Source organism: Aotus nancymaae, unplaced genomic scaffold, assembly GCF_030222135.1.
Source record: "Aotus nancymaae isolate 86718 unplaced genomic scaffold, 86718_ANA_hifiasm-v0.15.2.pri h1tg000016l, whole genome shotgun sequence".
Lineage (NCBI taxonomy): Eukaryota > Metazoa > Chordata > Mammalia > Primates > Aotidae > Aotus > Aotus nancymaae.
Window position 1 is genome coordinate 41,287,127 of NW_026988428.1, and position 10,981 is coordinate 41,298,107.

The following is a 10,981-nucleotide window of genomic DNA, read 5'->3' on the forward strand; positions in this document are numbered from 1 at the left end:
CTGGCCATTTAATTCTTTCCAACCCATTCCCCTAAAGCTCCAGGCTCAATAGCATATGGCATGCTTTTCAAAGAATTACAGACACCAGTTTACCAAATATTTTGTGATTGCATAACATGGTGTTCCAGATAGCCTGTGGTCTCTCAGTTCCACATGCGCCCTTTCAGAACATCTTCCCTACTGTCAGGTGGGAATCTGTTAATTACATTTCTCAGACTCCTAACCATCTGTCTTCCTGTAGGTTCTGACAATGGTGGTAGGAGCTGCTGTAGTGATGGCAGTAGCAATGGAATCCTAGGTTCCTGTTCAGGCAGCTTGGTTTCAATAGCAGCAGCCTCAGCAGGACAGCAATTGTGAACTCTGGGTAACACCATTTCCCTTTTGCTCCACTGGCCCTAGAGCTAGTGGCTTTCTGCTTTTCCTAGTCTTGGGATAATCTTATCTGCCACTTCCTGCTACTCCATCCTTGTGACACTTTTGTAAACTATATTCTATATTAAATTTCCTCCATTTGAAATACCCATAAATGTGTCTGTTTCTTAACAGAAACAATGTTTGCTCTCTTGTTTACCAACACAAATTGATTGCCATCCTTTGAGCCTCTAGTACAAATTTTCTCATTTCCTGCCACTCAATTACTAACCTAATGTCTATTTTGGGTTTTGTTACAGCAGCACTTTACTTCCCCTATCGATATCTATATTTGTTATAGTAATGCTAACTATGATTCTAAAACTCAGTGAACTAACAAAAGTTTATCTCTTGCTCATTGTAGAGTCCAGCATGGGCTGGAGGGGGTGGTGGCAGCATGCCCTGCTGCATGCATTCATTCGAGAACCTAACTCAGAGAGGTCCACCATCTTCAGCACATTGCAGCCAAAGCCTCCTTGGGAGTTGTTATCTAGCCTGCATGTGGGGGATGAAAGAGAATGTGGAAGAAAGCACAGAACGTTTTAAGAACCAGGCATTCAAGTCATGTCTCTCACTTCTGCCCACAAGTCATCAGCCAGAACTCAGCCACATGGCTCCAACTGCTTGGGTGTTGGTAAACGTAGTTTATCTCTGTGATCAGAAGGAAAAGAAAACTAGTTTAGTAAAACATTGCATTGTCTCTGTCACACAACAAATGTTATTTTAATTACAATTATGGCATTACATCTTTAATATTATTTTATGGTACATTATAGACCTTCTTTTTGAAAAAATTTTTTTAGAGACAGGGTCTTGCTCTGTCACCCAAGTTGGAGTGTAGTGAGATCATGTAATCATAGCTCATTGCAATATCAAATTCCTGAACTCAAGCAATCCTCCCACCTCAGCCTCCCAAGTAGCTGAGAGTATAGGCACGCGTTATTATAATCGACTAATTAAAAAAAAATTTTTTTTTGTAGAGATGGGGGTCTCACTGTGTTGTCCAGGCTGGTATCAAACTCTTGGCCTCAAGGGATCCTCTTGCCTCTTCGTCCCAAAGTGCTGGGATTGCAAGCATGAGCCATCATGCCCAGCCCCACCTTCTTATTTTTAATTATCTGTATGCTTATATTTTAGATGTTCCTCCTTGCAACCAGCATATATTATACCACTGATTATAAGACACATACTTATTCATACTCTAACACCTCTGAAATTGGGATGCATCTTACGGTTGATAAAATATCATGGATTAATTGGCAATATGATATTCTTTTTGATGATAGATACAAATATTTCCGGAAATCAGTGGCATCATAACTGGTATTTATTTCTCATTTCCTTTTTTCCTTGACTAATTTGAAGTTATATAATTCCATTTCCACACTTTTACTGGTTACCTAAAACACAAACCTTTAACTTAACAAAATATAAGGTAAATCGGTATTATATGTATCAGTAAGAGTTTATTCAGGAAAACAAAAATAACACTAGATGCTTCAATACAGAATGTAATGCAGGGAGTTGATTAAATAAGTGTTGGAGGAATGAAAAAGCAAAGGGAAACACTGAGGTAACATAGAGGTAAAATCTGTAAGGAGCAGCTACCACCTTTGGAGCTGGGCAAACAAAGGGAAGAGGCTGGGGTCATGGAAATCAAAAGTTCAGAGAAAGGACCTAACAGAGCTGAGGCTCAGACCTCTGAAGATGGGATGTTTCCTGATTGGTGCTGGATGTCTAAGGGGGCACAATGAGTCTGTTTCTGGGAGAGCTGAAAGAAGCTTGAGGCTGGACTGACTTCTGATGCCAGGCCAACACTGACAGGCAAAGCAAGCAAAAGAAAAATGAAAGTCACTTTTCTTTCAGTTTTCCAGTCTCCCTCTAGCACTCCTATTGATAGAAACTAAGAGGGAACCAGTTGACAAGAAAGAAATGTGAAATGTGAATAAAACTGTCTTCGTTCACAGATGACATGACTGTCTATGTAGAAATTCCAACAGAAAAAAACTTTTCTGAAACTAATAATGATTATAGCAAGTTTGTAGGATATGGGTTAATATAAAAAAGTAAATTGCTTTTCTTTATACCAGCAATGAGCAAGTGGAATTTAAAGTTAAAAACACAATACTTGCCGGGTGCAGTGGCTCACCGCTGTAATCCCAGAGCTTTGGGATGCCGAGGCAGGTGGATTGCAAGGTCAAGAAATCAAGACCATCCTGACCAACATGGTAAAACCCCGTCTCTACTAAAAATACAAAAATTTTCTGGGCGTGGTGGTGCGTGCCTGTAGTCCCAGCTACTCAGGAGGCTGAGGCAGGAGAATCACTTGAACCTGGGAGACAGAGGTTTCAGCGAGCTGAGATCGCACCACTGCACTCCAGCCTAGTGACAGAGCGAGACTCCCTCTAAAAACCCACAGTACTTCCCAAAAATAAAGTACTTAGATTTAAATGTAGCAAAATATGTACAAGATCTATATGAGGAAAATTACAAAACTCTGATGGAAGAAATCAAAGAAGAACTAAATAAAAGGAGAGATAGTCCATGTTCATGGAAAGGAAGACTTGATATTGTTAAGATGTCAATTCTCCCCAACTTGACTGATACATTAAATGCAATCTCAATAAAAATCCTAGCAAGTTGTTTTGTGGATATCAACAAACTGATTCTAAAGTTTCCATGGAGAGGAAAAAGATCTGAAATAGCCAACACAATGACAAAAAGTTGGAGGACTGATAGTACCTAGCTTCAAGACCTAATATAAAGCTACAATAATCAAGACAGTGAGGTATTGGCAAAATAATGGACAGTGGATCAATGGAACATAATAGAGAGCCCAGAAATAGACCCGCACAAATATAGTCTTTGACAAAGAAGAGATCTTTGATCTTTTTTTTTTTTTTTTTGAGACGGAGTTTCGCTCTTGTTACCCAGGCTGGAGTGCAATGGCGTGATCTCGGCTCACCGCAACCTCCACCTCCTGTGTTCAGGCAATTCTCCTGCCTCAGCCTCCTGAGTAGCTGGGACTACAGGCATGCGCCACCATGCCCAGCTAATTTTTGTATTTTTAGTAGAGACGGGGTTTCACCACGTTGACCAGGATGGTCTCGATCTCTTGACCTCATGATCTACCCGCCTCGGCCTCCCAAAGTGCTGGGATTGCAGGCCTGAGCCACCGCGCCCAGTGAGATCTTTGATCTTTGACAAAGAGGAGAAAAGGTAATACAATGGAGAAAAGATGGCCTTGTCAACAAACGGCACTTGAACAACTGGACACCCACATGCCAAATAAATAAATAAATATATATATATATATATATATATATAGAGAGAGAGAGAGAGAGAGAGAGAGACATAGACCTTACTTTTTCAAAAAAATTAACTCAAAATGGGCTGGGCGCAGAGGCTCATGCCTGAAATTCCAGCACTTTGGAAGGCCTAGGTGGGTGGATTACTTGAGGCCAGGAGTTCAAGACCAGCCTGACCAACATGGTGAAACCCCGTCTCTACTAAAAATACAAACATTGGCTGAGCGTGGTGGCACATGCCTGTAATCGCAGTTACTCAGGAGGCTGAGGCAGGAGAATTGCTTGAGCTGGCGAGGTTGAGGTTGCAGTGAGCTGAGATTGTGCCATTGCACTCCGCCTGGGTGACAGAGCGAGACTCTATCTCAAAATAACAAAAAAAAATTAACTCAAAATGGATCATAGACCTAAATGTGAAATGCAAAACTATAAAAGTCTTGGCATAGGCGAAAAATCTAGATGAACTGGGTATGGCAATGACTTTTTAGATACAACACCAAAAGCATGATCCATGAAAGACAGAATTGATAGCTGGATTATGCCACTGCACTCCAGCCTGGGCGACAGAGTAAGACTCCATCTCAAAAAAAAAAAAAAAAAAAAAAAAAAAAGCCTAAGAACCAAGAACACTGATGATCCAGGGCAGGAGACGATGGATGTTCCACCTCAAGCAAAGCACAAATTTACCTTTCCCCAGTCTTTTCTGTTCTATTCAGGCCCTCAACAGATTGGATAATGTCCGCTCACACTGGTGAAGGCAATATTCTTTACTCAGTCTCCTGATTCACATGTTAACCTCTTCTGGAAACAACCTCACAGACACATCCAGAAATAATGTTTTAGCAGCTATCCGTGCATCCCTTAGCTTTGCTCCATTCTCTCTTATCCTTCCAGAACTCCAACAGACATAGCCAAGTTGACACATAAAACTAAACATTCCAATAAGAAAATGAACAACCCAATTAAAAATAGACAAAAGACCTGAGCAGACACCCTCCCAATAAAGACGACAAATTAAAATATGGCAAATAGGCCGGATGCGGTGGCTCATGCCTGTAATCCTAACACTTTGAGAGGCCAAGGTGGGAGGATCACTTGAGCCCAGGAGTTCAAGACCACTCTGGGCAGCATGGCAAAACGCTGTCTCTACAAAAAAATACAAAAATTAGCAGGTCATGGTGGCATGTACCTGTAGTCCCAGTTACTTGGTGGTTGAGGATTGCTTGAACTTAGGAGGTTCGGGCTGCAGTGAGCCATGATTGTGCCACTGGATGACAGAGTGAGATCCTGGCTCCAAAAAAAAAAAAAAAAAAAGAGGCAAATGAACAAACATATGTAGATACTCCACATCATACGTCTTTAGGGAACTGCAAATGAAAACCAAAATGAGATACCACTACACACTTATTAGAATGGGCAAAATCTAGAACCCTGAAAACACCAAATGCTGGCAAAAATGTAGAGCAACAGGAGCTCTCGCTCATTGTTGGTGGGAATGCCAAATGGTCCAGCTACTTTGGAAGGCAGTTTGGCAATTTCTTACAATACTAAATATACTCTTACAATATGATCCAGCATTTATGTTTTTTGGTATATGCTCAAATTAGTTGAAAACTTATGTTCACATGAAAACTTGCACATGGGTGTTTATAGCAGCTTTATCCTCAATTGTCAAAACTTGTAAGCAACCAAGATGTCCTTCTGTAGGTGAATGGATAACTAAACTGTGGTACATCCAGACATGAAATATTATTCAGTGCTGAAAAGAAATGAGCTATTGTCATAAGAAGATATGGAGGAACATGCATTGAATGCATATTACTAAGTAAAGGAAGCCAGCTGAAAAGGCTGTATACTGTGATTCCAATGATGTGTCATTCCAGAACAGGCAAAACTATGGAGACGATAAAATGATCAGTGGTTGCCAGGGACTGGGGTAGGGAAAAGGATAAAGGAGTGGACCACAGAGGACTTTTAGGGCGGTAAGACCATTCTGTATGATACTTAAATGATGGATACATGTACGTTTATCCAAACACATAGAATATACAACACAGAGTTGTGTTCACCACAGTGAACCCACGTGTAAGCTGTGGACCTTGGGTGATAATGACGTATCAATATAGGCTCATCAGCTGTAAAAAGTGTGCCATTCTGGAGCAGGATGTTGACATGTGTGGAGACAAAGGGTATATGAAAATACTCATATTTTCTGATCAGTTTCATTGTGAACCTAAATCTGCTGTTTGAAAAAATAGCCCATTTAAGAAACAAAACAAAATGTGGTTTGCAGAATACCAGCCCCAGCATCATGGTGTATAGAAGGGTGGATCTGAAGTTGAAAGACATAGTTTGATAATCAGCACACTATCCTTGCAGACAATATAAGAAGCCTAGAACAATTTAACTTTGCTTGCCCACCTCCCAATGTCTACATTATTGTTTTAGTGTGTTTTAATTCTATATTTTTACTTAAATTCCAGAAGACATGAATGTTATTGCTTTAGTCTCTCTCTTTTTTTTTTTTTTTTGTAGAGACAGGGTCTCCCTATGTAGCCCAGCTGGTCTCGAACTCCTGGCCTGCAGTGATCCTCTCCTCTTGGCCTCCCAACGTTCTGAGATTACAGGCATGAACCACCACACCTGGCTATCCTCATTATTGAAATGTACTTAAACTAGTCATAAAATTTCTAGTGGGAGTTATTTTCTTTCATCACATTAAAGATATCAACTATTAGGTTGGGCACGGTGTCTCACACCCGCAATCCCAGCACTTTGGGAGGCCGAGGTGGGTGGATCACCTGAAGTCAGGAGTTCAAGACCTGCCTGGCCAACCTGGGGAAACCCCATCTCTATTAAAAAAAAAAAAAAAAAAAGGTATCAACCATTGTTTTCTGCCTTTTATTGTTGCTGTAAGAAGTCAGTTTTCAGTCTAAACTGCTGCTCCTTTTTGGGGAAACTTTTTCTCTAGCTGCTTTTAATTTGATTTTTTACTCTGGTAAGAGTTGCATGCAATGAAGTGCACAGACCTTACCAGTATTATAGCAGTGAGTTTTGACAAACACATATACCCATATATCCCACAATCTGGCTGCTTTTAAGATCTGCTGTTTTCCTTTAATGTTACTCAGTTTTGCCATACTATGTTTATTTATGGACCTCTTTTTATCTATCCTGCTTGAAATTTGTGGGCCTCTTGCATCTGTTGATTTGTATCTTTCATTAGTTCTGAAAAATGCCTAACCATTAGCTTTGCACCATGCTCTCGTCTCATTCCAGAACTCCAATTAGTTAGATTTTTCTCTACTCTTCATGTATCTTTCTCTTTCATGCTCTCCTCTTTGTTGCTCTGCATTTTATTCTGGGTAATTTTTTTTTGAGACAGAGTTTCGCTCTTATTGCCCAGGCTGGAGTGCAATGGTGCCATCTCAGCTCACTGCAACCTCTGCCTCCTGGGTTCAAGCAATTCTCCTGCCTCAGCCTCCTGAGTAGCTGGGATTACAGGCATGTGCCACCACGCCCAGCTAATTTTGTATTTTTAGTAGAGACAAGGTTTCTCCATGTTGGTCAGGCTGGTCTCGAACTCCCAACCTCAGGTGATCCACCTGCAGGCATGAGCCACCCCGTCTTCCCTATTCTGGATAATTTATTCTCATCTGTCTTTCAATTCATTAATCCTATATTCAGCTAAATCTAAACTGGTCTTTGGGTTACTTAAAAGAAATTTTAAGTGGAAAATTTCAAACACAATAAAAAGTATAACAAATCTCTATGTACCTATCATCTTGCTGCAGCAATTACAAAATATGTTTAATTTTGTTTCATCTATGTCCCACCAATTTCCCCTGGACTCCAACAGGATTATTTTAATGCAAATACCAGACATTATATCATTCCATTAATAAATACATGAGTATTTATGTATTACACAATGGCTCAATCTTGGCTCACTGCAACCTCTGCCCCCTGGGTTCAAGTGATTCTCCCACCTCAGCCTCCCAAGTAGGTGGGATTACAGACATCTACCATCATACCCGGCTAATTTTTGTATTTTTAGTAGAGATGAGATTTCACCATGTTGGCCAGGCTGGTCTCAAAGTCTGGACTTCAAGTGATCATCCCACCTCAGCCTCCCAAAGTGCTGGGATTACAGGCATGAGCCACCATGCTCGCCTATTTTTATTTTTTTATTTCAATAAATTTTGGAGTACAGGTGGTTTTGGGTTACATGGATAAGTTCTTTAGTGGTGATTTCTGAAATTTTGGTGCACCCGTCACCCAAGTAGTGTACACTGTACCCAATATGTAGTTTTTTATCCCTCATCTTCCTCCCCTACTCCACCTCTAAGTTCCCAAAGTCCATTATATTATTCTTATGCCTTCGCATCCTCACAGCTTAGCTCCCACTTATAAGTGAGAACATACATAGAGTATTTGGTTTTCCATTCCTGAGTTACTTCGCTTAGAATAATGGCCTCTAGTTCCATTCAAGTTGCTGCAAAATACATTATTTTGTTCTTTTTAAGGCTGAATAGTATTCTGTGGTGTATATATACCACATTTTCTTTATCTACTAATTGGTTGATGGGCATTTAGGTTGATTTCATATTTTTGCAACTGCAAATTGTACTGCTATAATCTTATAATGACTTCTTCTCCTTTAGGTAGATACCCAGTAGTGGGATTGTTGGATTGAATAGTAGTTGTACTTTTAGTTGTTTTTTTGTTTTTTGTTTTTTTTTAAAAATTGAAACAATTTATTTTGATCACAATAGAGGCCAACATAGACCTATTAACATGGATTTTTTAATAGTTTTTTGGTTCGGTTTTTGATTTGTTTTGAGACGGAGTTTCACTCTTGTTGCCCAGGCTGGAGTGCAGTGGCACGATCTCAGCTCACGGCAACCTCTGCCTCCTGGGGTCAAGTGATTCTCCTGCCTCAGCCTCCTGAGTAGCTGGGATTACAGGCACGCGCCATCACGCCTGGCTCATTTTCTATTTTTAGTAGACAGGGTTTCTCCATGTTGTTCAGGCTGGTCTCGAACTCTTGACATCAGGTGATCCACCCACCTCAGCCTCCCAAAGTGTTGGGATTACAGGCATGAGCCATCGCACCCAGCATACTTTTAGTTTTTAAAGGATCTCCATAATGTTTTCTGTAGTGGTTGTACTAGTTTATATTCCCACCAGCAGTGTAAAAATGTTCCCTTTTTACCACATCCACACCAACATCTGTTATTTTTTTCACTTTTTTATTATGGCCATTCTTGCAGAAGTAAGGTGGTATCTCATTGTGGTTTTAATTTGCATTTTTTCCTGATAATTAGTGATGTTGAGCGTTTTTTCAGATGTTGTTGGCTCTTTGTATATTCATGTCCTTTGCCAACTTTTTGATGTGATTATTTGCTTTTTTCTTGCTGGTTTGTTTGAATTTATTGTAGATTCTGGATATTAGTCCTTTGTCAGTTGCATAATTTGTAAATATTTTCTCCCACTCTGTGGATTGTCTGTTTACTCTGCTGATTATTTACTTTGCTGTGCAGAAGCTTTTTAGTTTAATTAGGTCTTTTTTTGTTGTTGTAGTTGTTGCATTTACTTTTGGGGTCTTAGTCATGAATTCTTTGCTTAAGCGAATGTCTACAAGAGTTTTTCTGATGCTGTCCTCTAGAATTTTTATAGTTTCAGGTCTTAGGTTGAAGTCTTAGATCCATCTTGAGTTGATTTTTATATAAGGTAAGATATGAGGATCTAGTTTCATTTTTCTACATGTGGCATGCCAGTTTTCCCAACACCACTGATTGAATAGGGTGTCCTTTCCCTGATTTATGTTTTTGTTTGCTTTGCCAAAGATCAGTGGGCTGCAAGTATTTGGCTTTATTTCTGGATTCTCTATTCTGTTCCATTCGTCTATGTGCCTATTTTTATACCAGTACCATGCTGTTTTGATAACTATAGCCTTGTAGTATAGTCTGAAGTCAGGTAATGTGATAATGTGATGCTTCTAGATTTGTGCTTTTTGCTTAGTCTTGGTTTGACTATGTGGATTCTTTTTTGTTCCATGTGAATTTTAGGATTGTTTTTTCTAGTTCTGTGAAGAATGACAATGGTATTTTGATGGGAATTGCATTGAATCTGTAGATTGCTTTGGGCAGTGTAGTCATTTTCATAATATTGAGTCTACCCATCTGTGAGCATGGGGTATATTTCCATTTGTTTATGTCATCTAGGATTTATTTCAGCAATATTTTGTAGTTTTCCTTGTAGAGCTCTTTCACCTCCTTGATTATATATATTCCTAAGTATTTTATTTTTTTTCAGCTGTTGTAAAGGGATTGAGTTCTTGATTTGATTCTCAGCTTGGTTGCTGGGGTGGTGTATGGATAGGATCATATACATAGAAAACCCTAAAGACTCATCCAGAAAGCTCCTAGATCTGATAAATGAATTCAGTAAAGTCTCATTTTTTAATTTAAAACTTTATACCTTTTATTTCTGGAGCTTCTGTTTTTAAATGTGCTACATTATTATTTAGTTATTTCTTATTTATTTGGTTTTCTGTTTTTCAATATATTCTTGTTTCTCTTTTATTTCTTTAAACAAAGTAAGTGTAATTATTTTAGAATCTATACCAGATAATTACAATATCTAAAGTCTCTGGGGTTCAGTTTTTGCTGTTGTTATTTCTTCTGGTTCTTATTTATGATGTCTTGTCTCCGTGTGTGTGTGTGTGTGTGTGTGTGTGTGTGTGTGTGTGTTTATGAGCTAATTTTCCTTGGGAAATGACTTGTAGGCTTTTTATGGTGCTAGGATGAAAAGACATTTTTCTAGTGTATATTTGGATTTGTTTCTGCCACATGCCTGGGTACATTATACTCACCTCTTCAGGACCACTTCAAACTAAGTGTACAAATTAAGTAGATTTTTTTGTTTGTCTGTTTTTAAACTACCCGAATCTGAAATTACACTGAAAATTTCTTTATGGCCCCGCTTGTGGTCACAAATTCCTCTGCTCTGACACCAAGGTAGCTTTTGTTTGCAGTTCCTCAGGAATGGGGAGGTAAGGGAAGGTTCAGTACAGGGGGGAATCTCTCAGACTCTCCACCCTGGTGAGTCTTTTATCGTTTCCTCTGGAAAACAAAGCTCAAGTCTGTAAATGTGGTAGATGCCCTCCAAGCAAATGTGACTGCTATGTTTTGAATAATTCTTTAGGTTTCTGACCCCCTTTATATTTCGGTCTGTTGATTCTTTACTGTCTTCTGGGCTCT